The sequence below is a fragment of the Neocloeon triangulifer genome, unplaced genomic scaffold, assembly GCF_031216515.1.
Source record: "Neocloeon triangulifer isolate White Clay Creek 2 clone unplaced genomic scaffold, ASM3121651v1 ptg000014l, whole genome shotgun sequence".
Lineage (NCBI taxonomy): Eukaryota > Metazoa > Arthropoda > Insecta > Ephemeroptera > Baetidae > Neocloeon > Neocloeon triangulifer.
Window position 1 is genome coordinate 22,685,031 of NW_026775556.1, and position 19,710 is coordinate 22,704,740.

The following is a 19,710-nucleotide window of genomic DNA, read 5'->3' on the forward strand; positions in this document are numbered from 1 at the left end:
GACGTTGCGCGTCTCGAGACCGTTTTCGAGGCAAATAAAAATTTCAATTTGTCAAAAAACAAGGCACGAGATGGAGCGTGATTGACGCTCTGAATTGGGGTGTTGCAGGATGACGACAACATGCTTCTTCATTTCGGCAAATTAAATCTTTGCAGGGAGAAAATGAGAAAAGAAAACAAATGATGCTTGTCACGTGGCACAGGCCGGATCAAATTGGCTTTGTTACATAGGCAAGGAAATCCCAGAGGAGGTTGCGGAATTTTCATAGAATAGAAAAATAAGCTTTGAAAAAAAAAACTGCTAAATTTCTCAATGAATAATTTCCCACACAAAATTATAAATTTAATTTACCAAAACAAAGGTAAAAAACTGATGATTTTATTTCAACTGAATAAGATGGTATAAGTTTTTCTTAGTCTGGAGACTGAATTTTAATTAAACATAATAATTTTTTTTTATTTGATCAATAAGGAGTACATTTTTGTGATTCAAGAAATTTATTACTTTAATTGTAATTTAATAGTAGAGCACTAAGTTGAACATCAATCCAATGTCAATGCTGTTGATAATTTAGTTACTTGCAGCAAGTACCAAATATAATATTACAATAACCAATAACTAATTTTAATGAATGATAATTTTTAGAATGCAATATATGCTATAAATCTTAATAATTGTTAGTTTACAGAATATAAGTAAAAATAATCAAAATATATGTATAATTAACTTAATTTATTACATAAATATAAATGTTCAATAAATCCAAAATTATAGTTTTAATAATAAAATAAATGTTATTTTACGTGCAAAGCATCTAAATTTTAATAGATTATGCCTTTTCTTCTGTTTTTTTTTTTGGAAAATTAAAATTTGTGATTTCTGCAAGTAATACGTTTTCTACTCTCGTAATTAATATTCAAACGGGTGATTTTTCTGCAAACTCGAGGAGGAGAGCGTCGTGCGCGGGCATAAATTCGTGAAAAGAGGCTAATATGGATATGCATGCGCGGCGTCGTCGAGTCCAAATCAAGTGCGCTTGACGGAAAAAGCTGCACGACAAAACGCCACCGTCGCACACAGGGTGTATATGTATATTTTACATACACGGTCTCACACAATAAAATGGAAATAAGTTGAAATTTCGCCGTACAGGCAAGGGGCGTTTTGCTGTTTGACTGCAAATAAAGAAAGGATTGAGCCGGCGGAGAGAGCGCGAGCGACTTTAATTGGATTCAAAGGCAAGCAGAGCGTGCGAAGAAACAGCGCAGCTCCATGTCTCATTACAGCAGCCACTCAGGCAGAAGCTGATTTAACGCGAAAATTGATGCTTTTCAAATTAAGTAATAATCGTCGGCGTCTGCTCCGCTGGTGATATATAAATGTATGCCAGTTTAATTAAAATGAGCAAACTCGGCGTCTCTCTCTCTGCAGCTCGCGGGCATTCTTCGGCGTAATTATTTTGCCCCAACGTTTACATTGAAAACATAAACACGCCCGTAAATAAACTGCCGCGACGCGTCTTTCTGAAAAGAAAAATTGTTAATTTCGCGTGCGTCGAGGATTTCCTGCCCAATGCACCGTGAATGTATTAAATTTATGTCATGTTTTTATTCAAATTCACACACTCGGTTGGCGCCGATGAATAGGAATTGAATAAAAAAAAAATTAGTAACAAAACCTCGGTGAAATAAAACCGAATGAGAGTGACCAAAATATTGTCTAACACGCGTTTAGCAGCTCATATTTCATTTCAATTTCCAAGGGAATGAATAAGGATGTAAAAAATGTCCAAAAACTTAAATTAAATATTATTATTGTAAAAGAAAATTATTATATTTATCTGAAATTTCAAACAGCTTGAAATTTTTGGTTAAATATTCTTAAAATTTTATTTTAAATTATAAAATTTATTAAAAATTCATCTTTTTGGAAGCCTCCTTGGCTTCCTTTTGATGCAAACGGTGTCATCCCCTCGTGTATGAGTGTTGAAAAGGGGTGTAATACAGGTTTGTATCAGCTTGCACGGTGACCTCAAAGGTCACTTCGGCGAGCGGGCGTTTAGTAGCGATTAGGGTCAGTCCTACACCTGGTCACACGTGCTGCTTCCGCTGGCCGGCCGCCACCCTCGCCGTCACATATAGGGGTGCGTGCTTGCAACAAACAGGGGTTGGTTGGCCGGCAGTGTCCGCCAATAAAAGCAGCTCGGCACTAGACACGCTGGCGATTTCAACACCACACGTTGCCCCTTCATGACGCCTTTCAAGTAGTTCTTACAAAAATTATTGACAAACTTAAAAATTATTTTGTTTATCTTATTAAATATAAATTTGTTTCATCAATTTTATTTTTAAAAAATTTTTTAATTATTTTTATTTCTTTACAATAGATTTTAAAATTAAATTTTGTATTATGTTTTTAAGGTTCATTATCTACATCGCACGGTATCATGGATTTTTAACCTTTATTACCAATGTATAAATTATTAAATAATGTGTCCCAAATCAATTTGTCTGGTAATTTTTGGAAGCTTAATTATTAGAAGAGCAGCGTGCTTTTGAGTATTTTTTTTAATTTTGACATACACTGGAGCGGCATGAATAAAATAAATTAAAATCATAAAAATATTATATAAAGTTAGGCATTTTGGAGATATCTTAACAAAAATAAAAAAATAATAATAATATCTGACCTATAATATTTACTTCAGATTACATATTATCACAGATGGATTTTAATTAAAGTTATATAATAATTTATTGTTTGTGTTTCAGGCGGTGATTGGTAAATTGGGCAAACGGAGGCCTGCCCTGGATCATTTTCCCCTCTCTCCACTTAATCAAAAGGTAAGCACCAAATTTTTCTTTCAATATTTTTATCATTTTTTTTCTTTCTAATTTTAAAGTGAAATTACAAAGTTTGCCACGAAAACCCCCGGACTAATTCTGAAAGTTTTGGTCCTTTGTCCTCAAAGTTTCACCCCTTGTGCTGCCGCTCATCTCTCTCGTATGGCTTTTCTTTACAAATTTAACCCTCATAACAAAACAACAATATTTCATCTCACCATACGCTGAGGGGTCGCATGTACCGCGTTTTTGCTCTTTGACGTCTTCGAAGAGAGCTCGAACGAATCCCTACTCACTTTTCACTCTGCTGGTGAATCGCCGAGAGTTCTGCTCATGTGTGCATGTGAGTTTTGATAAAAGAGAGAGACTCGAAGGCCGCGCCATTAGTTGGTTCTTGATGTCGCCTGCACCGTGCAGCCTTCAACTTATCAGTTTCAAACAAAGGCCTGCTTATTCTCAACGGCCTCTGTTTTGTTGTCGTCGTCGTCATAGCCGTCGAGCTGAAATTAATTGAGAGAAACCCTTTCTTATTCATCGTGATCGGGTTTCTCTCCAACACGCTCTCCGCATCCACAAGAGAGAGAATCACACACATGCTCCTTACACATTTAGAATTTTCAACCATTTCTCCTCGTGTATTCGCAGCTGTGCAAATTAATCAGTATGATCAAGTCCGTAGAAAATAAAAATGATAGAAATTTTAAAATATAACAAATTGGTGATTTGAATTCAAATTAAGTCTTGGCTTTTCCTCGATGGGTTTTGTGTGACGTTTATTGTTGAAAAAAATATCCTGCTCTATACATGTTTTGGCTGCGGGCTGAAGCTGTGAAATTTTGACAATAATTAGTAAAAAGTCGGTATTAAAAAAAAAACATTTTCCCATCAAATTAATGATTTTTCAGGAAAAAAATATAATTTCATGGAAAATATTTTTTAAATAACACTGATTTTTTTACTTATTCTTGTCGATATCATTTTGTAGAGCAGGTAATTTTTTTAAACAATAAACAAATCACAAAACCCCATCAAGGATAAGCTGACTTTTAATTCAAAACATTATGGACCAACTCTCGACTGTGAACTTCTATGCTACAATTTTTTAATTTATTATTATTTTATTTTCAAAGGTTCCTGCCCTTAACGCCATTATATAAATGTAACTAGTGAAAGGTATTTGAACCTAAGAAACGTACTGTTCTAATAAATTTAACTTAGAAATTATATAATTGCTTTATTGCATATTTTTGGGAAAATAGTCCAGTAAAATTCAATTCAAGAATTATTTCCTGAAAACTAATTTGCTTTTAAAAATTCAACCAAAATTCATTAGTTCTCTTCAAAATATTCAATTTTTCTATTGAAAATAAACTAAATTTGATCTTTTGAAACGATTTGCAGGGTCAAAAGTATCACTCGGGCTCAAACGCAATTATTGCTGAAATTATTTTTCATTTCTGAAAACATTTCTTATTTATTCTCCCCAAATGTTTTTCCCTGTTTGTTTGAAACGAACAGTTTCATGTTTTTATTTTTCAATTTTCCAACAGGTTGAAGAAGTATTATCATTGATTATCAAATGCTATTTTTATATTTCATAAGAATAATTTTATTTATCGCTTTGCAATCTTTCCTCCTCTCTTCGAATCAAATCCAAGGCGACGAGCGTGGGCGCTCTGCTTCCATGGGCGCGCGTTGATGGTCTCTCCATTTTTGCGCCCCGGCGGGCCTAGCTGCTCTTTCACCACCGCCACACTGTCAGTGCGTTTTATTTTCCACGAGCACCGCTCCGGCGTGCTGTAATGTTATTTTTATTCCCCTCAGACAGGCGTGCAAAAAATGAATGATGGCGAGAAGAGAGAGAAAGAAAGAAAGAAAGTGAAAGATTGATTGATTTTCGCGGGAGAGAGAAAAACGCTCTCTGCCCTTTGACGTGTGCGAGGGTGGAGCCACTCTTTTTTCCTTTTTCAAAAATAATAGTGGTGCACGAAAGGGCACGAGGGCTGCATTGGCTCTCGATAAATCTATGCAGGCGACCAATGGCGCTGCAGGTTTCAAATCCTCTCAGGAATATACAAACTCGCATGCGAGAGATGCTCTCGCAAACCCCTTTGTTGTTATCTCGGATGGCGCAGGTTACTTGATACTCTTATGAATTCGAAGCAGCGCTAATTTTTAGCGCGAAATGATGTGCAGAGAGGGATTTTAATCCCACTCTCGCTGTTTCTGCTTGACGAGCTCTAGCTCTTTGGCTTTTAGGTGTGCGCGCGGGTTATAGTTGGTGGCTCGGCGTGCGTGTACGGCGAGATCAGGATTTCTCATTTCAAGTAATTATTATGCATCAGTTAAATTAAAATGCTCGCACGTACATGGGGGATGCTTGCTCTTGGAGAGAGGTTAATATTCATAATGGAGCTAGGGCCGTTGCCCCGCGCAATAAAGCCGATTGTTTATATTCCCTAGTTGAGGAGTTGTTCTGGCTATTGTTTCTGACTTGGCAGTATTGGAAACTTATAATAGTTTGTCTAATTATAGTTAAAAAAATTATTTTGAAAAAAAAACTACAGAAAAATTTTCTTTTTGAGCAAATTGAAAATTAGTTTTTCTGAAAAGGAAGGTTTGAAGATATTTTGGAGGAAGATTATTTTAACGACTGTCTCAAAAAACGGCCAGATTTATCAATAAGGGCTAAAAATCTCACACTCTGCATTAAAAAATGCCGTGATAATTATGGAATAGAGAAATAACCACCATTTTATAAAAGATCAAATTTCACTCCAGAGAGTAAAACAATCGGAAACAATCGAACAGTCCGATTTGACTACATCGAAGATCAAAATCTTCACCTTTAAGCTGAAAATACCGTAAGAATTAAAATATAAAATTTTTCAAACAATAAGAACTTTCTTTCGGACAAATATGTGATTTCTAAACAAAAACAATTAACAGGCAGCAAATTTGAGCCGCATATGTCTCTGTCGTTAAGGTCACTAAAATTCCCTTCTTTATTATTAGTTTAGCGCTATAATTTTGCTATTTCCATGGTGAGTAAACACCCTGAACTTTATACAGCTGTAGTTGAATTATATTTATTTTCCTTTTTTTTATATTTAAACTAGAAAATTAGCTTAAAAAATGAAAGAGCTGCCTTAACAATTAATTTCCCACTACGCAAGCCGAGTTTATTGCTTCACTCTTATTTAGGGCAAATCCTTTTTATTTTTAAACATAACTTACAATCAATTTAGAAAGTAATCATCATTGTCAGTTTGTTTTTTAATAAAATAAAACAAGTTCAAAATCCGGTTCAGCCTGATTTCTCACTTCCACAAGTCTCCACAAAAACAATTTATATTCATTTCAGTTCTTTTCATAGCATGGTGAATTTTTTCAGGTTCATATTATAATAATACACAATGACAGAGCATATACTTTAATAATAAATTATTAATTGTTATCATTCACTTCGGTCTCAATTAAGAAAATATGAATATGTTTAAGGAATTTGTTTAGAAAGAAAAACTAAAGGATACAGTAAGGATGATCAAAAAATAAAGCTTTTTATATATTTTATTTCTACATACAAAGATTTTAATTTTTATGAAAATGCATTATTTAGAGGACAAATTTGTACAACCTTGATGCAGAAATGTGAAAGAAATAATCCAGGAATTTAGCGAAATGTGCAGAGCAGGTCAAAGAGAGCTCTGGTGTGGCGTTTGCCTTCGTCTCCCTCGCCCTTTTTATCCCTTTTACGCCTTGGGTCGCAGGCAAGCAGCAATGAAACTAGTTTAATTTCCAGGCCATTGTCATTTGCTCTCTCTGGTGCGGGTCGCGCTGCACACACACGTGAAACGAGTGGAATTCTCATCAACTCTTTAATAGACGCCGCCGGAGCGCCGTAAAAGCCGCCGTAAAGAACACGCTGCCTGCCGGACACCTAAAAATGCAATTCCGGGACCCTCGGTTTGCTCGGCGGGACGAAACGAAAGTCTCGCAATTAAACGCGCCGACCCCTGCGCCATTGGCCACTCGGGCGTCCGATCGCGACCCTCCCCGGAAATATAAACTGCACCCTCTCTTTGGAAGAGAGCGAAGCCGCCCCCGAAACGCTATACATATCATTTCCCGAGCAAAAATTTATTACTGCTGGAAGCTTCTTATTTCACTTATATAAGTCACAATTTAATTTAGTTATGCAGAATTTATGGCGGCGGCGGCAAAAGAGCTTAGCGTCGTCGAGTGCTATGTGTTTGCCCGGCGTTTTCTTGCTTGCTTTTGAGAATTCCGCGCGTTCACCCTCGCTTTGAAACGAAACGCGCCGCGAAACCTCTGCCCTTTCCGAGAAGAGTTTTAAATTAAACGAGAGGTAAACGCTCTCTTAATAATGTGACAAAACATTTGTTTTATTAAGACAGTGGACTTAATATTTGCAAGAAATTAAGCCTGGAGAGTTAAGAACAATAATTAATGTATGCTTACAATTAGAATCGATGATATTCAATGTAAGAAATTGATTAATGTACGCAAAAATTGATTTCTATAATTTTTTATATATAAAAATTCAGAACAATGAAAACTTAAGCGGAAGCAAACAGCTGATAAATCTGCTGTGGAAAAAAAACGTTTTCATTGTTTTAATAGTAAACGCACCAAATTAATAAGGTGTATATTTTGGTATGTCACTTTTTTACAAAAAAAATAAATTGAAAGAAAAGCGTGATAGTTTGTAAGGAAACATTGAATTGTTGGGCAAAAAGGATCCACCAAAATAGCAAAGAATTAGCTAAAACTTCCAATTATTTAGAGATCAAAAAGCCTTGACCCACCGCAGTGAATAATAATGAAAGAAAAAAAATCTGTTTTTAAAAATTATTGCTGTGATGCTGTAATTTTATTTATTCAACTTGTATAAGCAATATTTTCAGCACGTCCATAATTTGCTTTTTATAATCAAAATGTTCATAGTTTTGAAGACAAAAAAAATCTGGAAAAATAACAATTTTTCTGCTGATCTTTGGAGCAATATCGTGATCGTCCGCCCACACTCAATAACAAAAGCTGATCGGAAATTCGTGAAAGGTACGAGCGAGGGATCAAGGGCCGCGCCAAGCAGGCAAATAATGATTTGCGAAGAAGAAGGAGAGATACATTTTATGTGTCGCGGAGCGAGAAAAGGCGCGCAGGTTGACGTTATTTTCCTTTGAAGTGTGTGCAGATTTACAAGAAGAAGAAGAATGCGAAGGAGAATATATTTGGTCCAAATAGTGGGTGGGCGTCTCGGAGAGAGATTTCTTGTAGCCAAAGAGAGAATTCTGCAGCCATACCACCCTCTTTCTCTTCTCTCTATGATGATAGAGCAGGCAGTGGAGTTGACAAGGAAACGATGAGGAAGAAAATATTATATCTAAAGTACGGCCCGTGAAGCAGCTTGGCAATATAACAGTAGCATTTTTCCTCCTTTTTCCAACGGCAGCAGCGACGTTATTATTATTTTCCTCTTGAAAAGAGATATAAGAAGAGCGGGCCGTATGAGAATCATGATAATAATAACAATATGCGCGGAGATGAATAAAGAGCTGCCGACAGCACACGCGAGCAGGAAAGCCTCGAGAAAAGAGATGTAGTGTCCCTTTCCTTTCCCCTTAATAAATTTATATTGTATCGGGGAGGCACTCGCCAAATTTAAAACTTCCGCTTGAATTGCTCCAAGAGTGGCATCGTCAAGTTTAATAAGCTGGCGACTCAAAATCAGAGCAGAAACATAAGAGAATATCCAACTTTATTATAAATATTTGTTGGGTTCTTTAATAAAATTTGCATTTGAGATTTTAAATACTCAAAATCGAGATTATTGGTTGTTTAGAATATTTGCAGATTTATTAAATTTTTTTAAAAATGTGTACTATACAGATTTGTGCCTATTGTTTTTTGTCTTAATTTGAGTATTCAAAGATAATTTAAATTAGTACAAATACTTTTAGCTAAACAAAAGTATTATAAAGTAATTTTAGTACAAATAAAAATTATTTTTATTTATATATCATTTGATGATTTAAAAAAAAATTAATACATAAAATATTTTTTAAATTTTTTTGCTAATTTTTTTAAATATTTAATTTTGTTCAAGTATAATTTCACGTGAAAGTGGTTAGATATTTATGATTAAATAAAGTTAGAATTTATAAATATTTTGTAAATCAGCCCAGCTTCAATCTATTAACTTGGGTTGGACCCTGAAGAGTCATTTTTTTTTCTTCTCATGCTTTGATTGACTTAATATCGAAACAATGAACATCAAAGATATTGCTTGATTTCAAAATTATTTATCTTTTTAGTTGATAAATGTACCGTCATGAACTAGCTAAATATTTTCAGATTAACTTAATACGTTAAACTAAAAGTTGGATGAAAATTGAAAATGAAGTTTTTTGCTGCAGCGAGCCTTTAATGTGCATTATACTTTTTGTCCTCTTTTGTTTTTCCCTGACTTTTGTTATGTAACTATTTTTTGCTTCAGATATTCAATAATCCAAGTAAAATCATTTCCAGACATTTTTAATGATCAATTAGCTGCTCAAACCCGAAAATAGTCGATATTGGCCCACTATGAAGAATTAAATTTTGACTAATAAAACCTGTGTCAATTGATATTTTTTATTATCAAACGAATTTCGCAAAATTTACTCCCAACTCATTAAACAAAGTTGGTAATTCCAGTGGGGTGCCCACTTTTCTCTCTGTTCGTCGTTTCTCAAAGGTTAAAAACACACATGCCGCTCTTTCTCTCTCGTCACACATCATCTACACTCTTCTCTCACATATAAGATGAATGCGAATCTCCGTCGTCAACAGGGTAGGCTGCAGAGGGGCACTCTGGAAAAAAGTGTATGTTTACCCTCTGATGTCCCGTCAGCTCGAATTAAAAATAAAAGGTTCTTTGAAGGCGCCCGCGGGGCTGCACGAGATGATGACTACGGCAGACGTATTTAATTCCAGCCCAGTGTGTATCCTTTGCAGAGCCTGCACCATTGAGCGCCTTTATCAATTTATAATCAAGTCTGGCCTCGCGTGCATGTTGATAAAGGCCACTACTCTCGGCTCTGTCAGGGTTTGAGTAAACATGATATTCATACCTGCCTGCTTTCAAATGCTGTACGTGCAGCCCTCGGACAAAATGTGTGTTTGCTCCGGCTAAAGAATTACACGTACAGCCCAGCCAGCGTTATGCGTTTTAAGTGTTTTACCAGAGCTGCTGGGCTTTTAATCATTCAGCCGAATGAAAATGAGAGAAGCTGCTGCGAGCGCAGAAAGAAAATTCTGTTTTAATCTGAATATTGCTCGGCGATAAGGTAGTGGAACGAGAGAGCAGACGTTGCGCTGCTATTTTGCCCGCAATCTCCCTCGAGGCTCGCGCACAGCTCGACCGCTCGCTCATTTTCGCCCTTTTATTTTTATTTTTTATTATAGCGTATACATAAAAATTATTTCCCTCTGCTCTTGAGGCTGAAAGGCAGGTTTGCCCAAGCGGGCACGCGAAAAGAAAAATAAGTCTCCCCTGATCAACTTTTTCTTAACATGAAAGCAGCTTTAAGGGTCTCTTAATTTTTTTCCATCCACTTCAATTATATATATTTAGCTTGTCACAAAATTTTATTTATTTATTTACTAAAATAATTTTTGGTAATTTCAAATAAACAATTAAATGAATATTATGAAATATAACTGCCGACCTATGTGGCTGCATATTATTATGAAACAAAAGACAAACTAAAAGATATATTTAAAAAAATTATTTTAGGTTCGAAAATCTCCAGTCAAGCAAGAAAAAAATATTAATTTCAACGTTTTCAGGAAGCACTTTTTTTGGTCAAATTTTATAGAAGTAAAAGTAATAGAATTTTAATTTTATTTTGTTCTTTTTTGTTCATATGTCTTTCAGAGGAAATAATTTTGTTCCAATTGGAGGGCAATTTGAGGGCTAAAATGATTTTTGTTTATAAATCTCAGAAAATCTTTTTATATTCTCAAATTCTGAATCAGATTAACGACGGCGGCAGTTCAAATTGCATCAATGCGGCTTTTTTCATTTTTACAAGTGCGAAAATATTTATTTATCATTGCTAGAAAATAAATTATCAAATGAAGAATTAGAAAATTCACTGAAACAAATTAATAAGAGACTAAAAAGAAAAACAGAAACACTTCTAAATTACTATAAAATTTTTGGATTTTTATTTTAAATTGGGAAGCAAATTACATCAAATTTGAACTTGTTGGAACCAATTAATACAATCTTACTGGTGTCGGTGTTTGTTTGGACAAGAAATTAAGTGACTACTCGTGTCGATCAGGTTGGTGCGAGACTGTTTGGCGAGGAATCAAACTGGCGATGGTGAACTAATTAGCCTGATCAAAGGACTCGCGCTCACCAGTCAAGAGAACATTCGCCTAATAAGGCAGAGACTTTCACCGATCGTTTTTTCTTCCTCTGCTGAATAGTGGAGAAACCAAACATTTTATTTTTTCTTCTTCGACTCTTGAAACCGCACCCTCGTACGCAGGGCATGGCAGGAAGTACGTCAAGTTTCCCTCCTTCGACCACTATATGGTCGTTTGTTATATAAAAAAGTAAATGTACTTATATAGCGTTGGAGGGGCTTCTTGAAATTAATTGGAAATAGACGAAGAAGGGAAACGATGCAGGTGCTGGTTGTAAATTTATGTACAAACAAGAAGTCGAAAAGGATATTATTACGATAATGATGCATGGTGGGTCCCTCAATACGACCGACGAACCAACCATTCGCTTGTAGTGAATGCTCTGTTTGTGCGCCCCGAAGACGGAAAATGCCTCCGAGATATTAATACAAGAGTGGTTGATGAGGAAAAGGTGCATGTTGTAAAGTACCGAGGGGACCAAGTCTTTAGAACGTATTCTCAGCATCGCGATTTTAAGTACTATATAAATTCGGAATTTAGTAATGCGCAAAAACAATCTTCAAAATTGTAAATGATTTAAGGCTTTAATGCATAACTTATTTAAGTTTACATTCTTATAAAATAGTTTATTTTTATTATTTACAATATATTTTACAATTTTTTATCTTTTTTTATATTTTTATTCAGCAAATAATCACATATATTTTATTTTAATATGTACTATTTATTTAAATTTTCTTTTAAATATGATTATTATTTTTTTCAAACTACTTGATTTCAATTCATATTTATTTTGTTAATTTATGTTGCAACTATTTTAATTATTAAATATGTAGGTCTTAATAACAGTGCAATATCACTTTATCAAAGTAAGTTGCGTTTTTTCTTTTCAGTTGGGTTCGTGGACTATGTATATAATTAAGTGAATATTATTAGTTCTAAATACACAGTTCATTCAATTGGTAATGGCAATCATAAGAATGACCTGGAGTGACCAAAGGTTCAATTTGAATTGCTTTAACTGAGAACACCAAATACTCTAATTTAATTATCAACTGGATTTGAAAGTTTTTCACTTGGAATTAAAAATCATTACAGGTTTTTTGTCTTATTTTAAGTTAATACCCAAAACTGCAAATTGGATTCTCTCCACGGGTCGCGTCGGACTGTAATTCCGAGAAGTCCCTTCAGCTTGGGTAGCTCTCCATTTTAATACAACCGTATCACATAAAGCAAGCTTGTTGGTCCCGCGGGAGTCGTCTGTGCTCTCTCAAAAAGATGGACGACGCACTAACTAATAGCAAATAAGCAGCAAACTTTGAGTCTCAGTGCTCATTAGTCGGGCGGCAACCGAGAGAGAGAGCAGTGGGCGAAATTTAACTAGCGTCGCCGACCCTTCCAGACGCGCACGTAAATAAATAAATAAACGCACACCCCATAAAGGAGGGATAAACTGGCACACATAAATTTCACTTCAATTTGCGCTCGGCTCAAACAGAGCAAAAAAATTAAGCCGAACCAGTTTCGAGCAGCCGGAAACGAAGCTCTTCTTTCGCCTCAACACGTCCGTCCAAAGGGGGTGCAACAAATCACCCCTCCGGCGCAATGTCCACTAATAGTGGTCGCAATTATTGACGAACTCGCGTGCTGACAGGGGTGGATGGAATGGAAACTGGACTTCATTAATCTGGTGAAAAGGGATGTTTGGGGTGGAAAGAATTAAACGTGATTCTGGCCGTACGTGCCGGCAGCTTTTGAATTCAACACGTTTTGTTCGAGCTTGCTTACATTTTATATATAGTACATTATGATAATGTAATTCGACTGAAGCGTCGCGTGGAATTATTTTGTATGGAGCGAGGGCTTTTTGTGTGTGGTGAAGCACGCCGGCGACGCGATGAAAACAATTTTGTAAAATGATATATGACTTTTTGTTGTACGTTGGTGTGATGTGGGTTTAAATTTAAATGATATGAGAGATGATAAGAGAAAAACACTTCACTTTATCATTCAATAATGTTTTTAAAAGCTGATTACAATAATTGACATCATTACTTCTGATGCAGATGTGATTAATTGAAAAGTAAAACAACTTCGGAACATCTTTGGATCTCTTTCATGATAGCAATCTTGTCGCTGAGATTTTTCTAAGTAAAATACGCAAGCGAATTAATTTATGGATATAGCTGTAAAGTAATAAGCCCCTTGTGATATAATTTTTACACATGCTAAGAACAAAATATTCCAAAAACGTTGCTTATTATTGAAAATTATTAAAATTTATAATATTAAATAAATAAAATTAATTATAAACAAAATTTAAAATTCATAAGAAATAATGTGGCATTTCTATATTTCGATATGCATACAATAAAAATGTTTTGCAGATTTAATTTGAATATTTGAGCTTTGAGCATGTTTTTGTGGTTTTCGTAAAACATTTTTGTTTCCACGCAGAGTTTGAAATTTCAAGAAAATTATTTTTAATGGAAAAAAGTTGCGGTGTTTGAAATTAATGTCTCCTATGAATCTCACTGCTTTCATATACTTTGCAGCAAAATGCAATTTAAGAGCGCTCACAATTAATATAATTTTATAAAATTTTATGAATTATTTCTCTTTAGAAATACATGGGACTTTCTATGAAAATTTGGGCCACAAATATTAAAATAATAAAATTATAAAAATTAAAATGATTACAATCTTGCAATGAAAATTCTGTACACAAATCAACATGGCCATAAAACTGCATAAGGAATTTGTAATACATTTTGCACCTGTGGGGACAGAACCTTCGGTATAAATTTAGTCGAGAGGTTGGCGTGGCCATTACTGGGCGCAAACTTTGAAGCCGTTCTGCTCGAGTTCGGCGGCGAAGCAGCCATAATTCTTGAAAGGGCTGCAGCTCTCTCTCTCTAATGTTAGATTACGCTGCGAATAATTAATTAGCAAATGGTCAAAAGTTTTGCGCCCGAGTTATAAAGTGTCCCGTCCATTGCGCGCTCTCTCTCTCGTTATACACATGTATTATTGATCAGAAAGTTGGCGGCAAAGTATTATTATTATTATTATTATTAGAAAGGAGAGCAGAGAGCGTGTGCGGCGAGAGAGAGCGAGCGGAAGAGTGTTGTGCGCGCAGGGGTTTGCTTGCTGCAGCACTAATGGGACGTGGGTCGGCCATGTTGGCTGCCACAGCCACTCGAGTATCCACAGCAGCCAGTAATGGATGCAAAATAAGAGGCGAGAAATAGTACGGAAGCAACGCCGGTAAATGAGCCCGCCCGCCCGACCGCCACACACGGTATATTCCGCTCGCCCTCTCGGTCGACGCTCTGATGATGTTTTGGTCGACGCAAGCAAGAGAGAGAAACGCTTTCCTAATCATTTGGGAGCGGAAAAACAGCCTCGCCGCACACAGGAAGAAGTGACGACTGAATTGGAGATACAACCTCCTAGGTTCAGTCAAAATTGGAATTGAAATCGACTTCGAGTTCAAATAATAGAAGTGAAAAAAAAAATATTTTTAGGGCACAGCACACATTGAATTTATTTTGAAATACAAAATTAATAATGATTTTATAGATTGCTGGTGTTTAGATAATAATTCGGCTTTTTTAAAGTTGATAATTAATTCATTTAGAAAAATTTACGTAATAGAGCAGGATGCTAATTTTACTACAAAACTGTAAACGTCTCAAACAATGACCTATCGAGGTATAGCCTAATTTTAAACCAATTTCAATAATACCATTAATCGACCTGCGATCATGAAATTATTTCATATAGAATTGAAGATTTTGTTGTTAAATATTATGATGTAATGATCTTATAATGATTTTATTGAATTGCCCGAACTGAAATGATATAGTCAAAAGTTTTACTAATAGTTATTTAAATTTTTCACTTTCTGATAAAGTATTTGAAAAATTTTCTTGCAAAAAATAAACGGCTCAATCACTTGTGGTAACCGTCTACATTCCTATATTTCATAAGAAAATATATTAAAATTATCAGCAAATGAAATAAAAGCAATTAAAATTTTATCTCAATGAAAATTTGCTAAACTCGTTGAATCTTATATGCATGAATTAACAATTTCCTAAGCTTTTTACATAAGTAAAACTGTATATTATCAATTAATCAATTTTCTGAACAATGAACAGGAAGAACTACCTCTATCATAATTACACGTACAGCATAATTTCATGAAACATGCTTAATTATGGTATGTATGCCAGATTATAAAATTTTGAAAAACTTTTATTGCTGTAAAAATGATGTTTTAGAGCAAAAAGGTTTTGTTTTAAATATAAAAAACTATTAAAAATATTATAATTAAAATACAATTATTATTAAATAAAACTCATTTAAAGTCATCAAATATGTACCAAAAATTATTTAAGATTATTTTAATAATAAACATTAAAATTAGAGGTTTTGTCATAAAAAATAACACGGAGTGGGCAGTATGTTCAGAAATTTATTCTATATAGCTAGAGACAGAATAAATTTATCATCATGGGTTATTGAAGTTCACTATTAGAGAATTAGTTGCCTTTTTTTAAAGAATTCTCCAACATCCTATATAACTGTTTTCTGCCAATTATTAGTTTTTTCCACAAATGGAATCAACCTTGCCTAGTTTTTATTCTTTCTTTTAAATAGATGAATAGATGATTTTCTACTCTCCGTTAAGTTGAACCGCCGAAATATAATCAGGAACGCTAATGGCAAAAGCGCGGCCGGTGATTTTCGGCGCCCATGCCCGAAATAACAAAACCTGCAGGCGGCTCTTCTCGTCTCGAACTGCAAATTTCACTTGGAGCCAGAGTTGATAATTAGCAAACGGGAAATTATCTCGGCTGATATTGCAGGCAGCCGCGATCACCGCCGCTCGCTTATTATTATTTATCTGCCGCGCGCCACTAATCGCATCTCGAGCAGCGCGCAACATTAATTGGTTTCTGCCCTCGGTGACTTCCGGGCGAATCGCGTCCGCGCGAGCACGAATTTATGGCCAGGCCAGATTAATTTCCGGCGCCCTGCAAAAGGAATTAAAGTTTATATACGCGACGGCTAAGCCCCCGCGCAAAATAAATGTACCTTTCCTGCTGCTGCTGGCACCCCGTCTTAAAATCTACAACCCTTGTATAAGGAGCCACCCCCGTGCACTCTCTGAGAATTAATTTTAATCTTCTTTATGGTGCTGGGATTAAATTACGTCTTGTTCAGTTGATTTTGTTTAAAAGGGCGGAGTTGAAGTATGGAAATTGAAATTATATATTCAATTGACGATCAGCTAATTTTTATTCGCAAATTATTTGATCAATACATTTTACATTAAATTTGATTTCTTACTATTTTTCGACCCGCCTCAGCTCCACCAAAGAAAAGCAAGAAGTCTGAAATATCACATTTGAAAAATAAACTCAATTTTTTGAAATGATTACAATATTTATATTTTTCCTTACTAATATAATTAATAATAATATGAATGCTCAATTAGATTGTAGAAGTAGTTTTCAGGTAATATTTATTATTCGTAAACAAAAATGTCAAAACATCTTGATCCAAACACATTCTAATTGAAGAAATCCTCAGCTTCTCTTGTGAGATGCTGAGGATCACACATATTTATACTTAGATAAAAATACTATATATCAAAGTAGCAAAAAAATATTACTGAAATCTGTAAAATTTTGAATATTTAAATTATATTTAATAAGATTAAAAGTAAATATTAATATTTATTTATTTATCTTCAATCAAATGAAATAAAGTTTTAAATCATGATTAAAATTTTTAATAAATATAAAATAAAAGTTTTAAATATAAATAACGTGCTTTACTTGTCAGTTCACGTTGGCATGGACCCTGCTGCGATTGCGGCTTTGGCTTGGAGGGCGTCTAGCGAGGGAGGAATGAAGTTGTCGCATAAAACAAAAGTTTCCTGCTGCCTCGCCGCTTCTGTATGTGGTGATGATGGGGTCAACCTAGCTATCTGCCGGCGTGCAAGGGTGTGAAGATTGCGAGCGAGCAACCCCTTGCTTTCGGTTCGGGTAGCGAGAGAAAGAGAAGGGATGTCCGTTCCGGAGCCATGTTCGGAGGAAGTCATACAGCATGATAAGGGGGGCAAAATGGTGGGTGGGTGGGTGAGTGGGTGAGTTGGCGAGGCCAAGGGCTAGGCAGGCCGACGACCACCAAAAGTTTACGACGAGCAGTGCCATGATAATGACGGTGGCCACACACTGGATGCTGTGCCGGAGTAAAATAAAGAGCAGGCGGAGAGAGAAAGTTGGTTCGCCCTTCTCTCTCTCAACCTTCTGCCATAATTACGCTAATTAAAGCTGCGTCGCTGTCAAAAATGAATGCCATTCTTGAGGGCTGAAAGCCTCTCTCTCTCTCCGCGCATTTTGTCTCGTTTCAATTGTGCGGCGGTGGACCTTTGCTGGGGCGAAGGGTCGTGTGCCGGAACTTTTTGTGCAGTTGAGAGCGAGTTTAGTAAATTATTTGTGCAAAGAGAGAAAGGACGTGATGAGAGGGCTGTTGAATTTATTTAATGAGTTAGTGTTGTGCTTGCTTTTGCCAAATTTACGCACGTTTGAAACGCGAAACATTGAAAACTTGCAACTATAATCTTGAGAAATTTATTTCTTACTATTAAGTTATGCTCAAAAAAGAATTCAGGTGATAAAATTTGCATAAGTATGTCAGATATTTTAAAACCCTTAAAACATTTAATTATATTTTATATTAAAAATGTTTATCGAAACTACTACTATTTTCAATTGGCAAATTTTAAACAATATTCCAAAAATTGAACAGAACTATATTATTTTTGTAGATGGCTTTAAGATTCTAATTTTAGTTGAAAAAGTGTCAATTGATAGCTTATGTCTTGAATGTACCCAAAAGTTTTTTCAACAAGTCGTTTTCCCATAATTTAAAATAGTCTCAAAATAGAACAAAAATTATCAATTTTTTTGGAGAAAGAGAAAAACAGGAAAAACGGTGTTTTTCTGGCACAAACTTTGAATAAGAAATATTTTGATACGCAAAAATCCATAGAACAATAATGAAAAAATAAATCATAGCAAATTATTTTTCATCTCATTTAATATATTTTTAGTAAAAATAACCATTTTTTGCTTTGAAAACCAAGACATAATAAAAATACCTAATTTTTTTCACCTTCTGTGAATTTAATAAAGCATTGCAAAATAAAAAAATAAATGAAATGAAAATATTTAACACTCTTTGGATATTAGTGGATTTTTATAAGTATCTTCAAAGACTTATCTTTACACAAAATCCCCCCTGCAAAGGTTCACTTCTCAACTTGAACTTCCCCCTTTCGTTTCAGACGCTGCAACCTGGTCAACGGAGACGCTGAGCGGATTGCCTACCCACACTACTTTGCCTGCGACGAAACAAAAAGCGGCAAGGAGAGCTCACGGCTGGCTTGCTCGCGTTTCTCAAAGAGCGGCGACGTAATTCTCCTGGCATTCCTTGACGAGAGGTAATATTTTGGTTCTTGGCCCCATCGGATGGAATTTCAATCTGACCCCTAGCTTTTGCAAACAACGCTCCGCCGCGCCTTTGAACTCTTGCTCGCTCCTAGTGAAACAGAAGAGACTCGCACACGCACACACAAACAACCTTGCTCAAAGTTTTTGGAATACTTACTATCCTCGGCCATGTTTGTTTCGAGTTTCGAGATTCCGCACATTCCAATTTGGCGTTCTTCCTCGTTCCCTCTCCGACTTTTTGCCCGTTTACAATGGAATTAGATTCTCCATGTCAACCAAGAGCCAATTAGACGGGATGTTTTTTTATGTTTATATTCCCCCAATTTCAGAAGCCACCTGCAGTGAAGGCTAATTAATAAGAATTCTGTGAAAAGCAGTTTATATGATTTTCAAGTAGCACTTCTTCTTCTCTCATCGCATCATATGGGAGACTTTTATAAGAAAAAATTGAGTGTTTTGTTTGAAAAAAAAAGCCAAGATTGCCTATGAAAATAAGCCAATTATCCATGTTTTTTAATAACTCGGTAAATAATAATTATTATTTGACAATTGCCACATTCTGTACATCAAATTTTTTTCATTATTTTTTCTATTACCTATAATTTTAATAAAATGGCTAAAAAGTCTCGGGCAAAATAGGTGCTTTTGTACTTGTAAATAGGGGATTTAGTTGGAAAAGCCTAAACTAGTTCTCTACCTTTTTTTTATTAAACTTTATTGATCTAACAATAAGATTTTATTTGGCGATATTTAATGAATAATAGGTGAGATATGAAAGTGATTTTGAAATTTCCATTTAAACATGAAATTTTAACTAATAAAATGATAATTTATAAGTAAATCTTAATTAGTTTCCAACAAATGAACTGAATTAAGTTAATCTCCTACAATATTTT

General features: G+C 35.1%; 1 long non-coding RNA gene across 1 annotated transcript in view; it reads left to right on the forward strand.

The window, feature by feature from the left end:
• LOC132201098 (uncharacterized) overlaps positions 1–18,799 on the forward strand; it is an 84,681-nt gene extending 65,882 nt beyond the window's left edge. The window contains exons 4-5 of the long non-coding RNA XR_009442235.1: positions 2,772–2,843; positions 18,649–18,799. This is a non-coding gene — a long non-coding RNA (uncharacterized LOC132201098). The remainder of the gene's footprint in view (positions 1–2,771; positions 2,844–18,648) is intronic.
• The last annotated feature ends 911 nt before the right edge of the window (positions 18,800–19,710 follow it).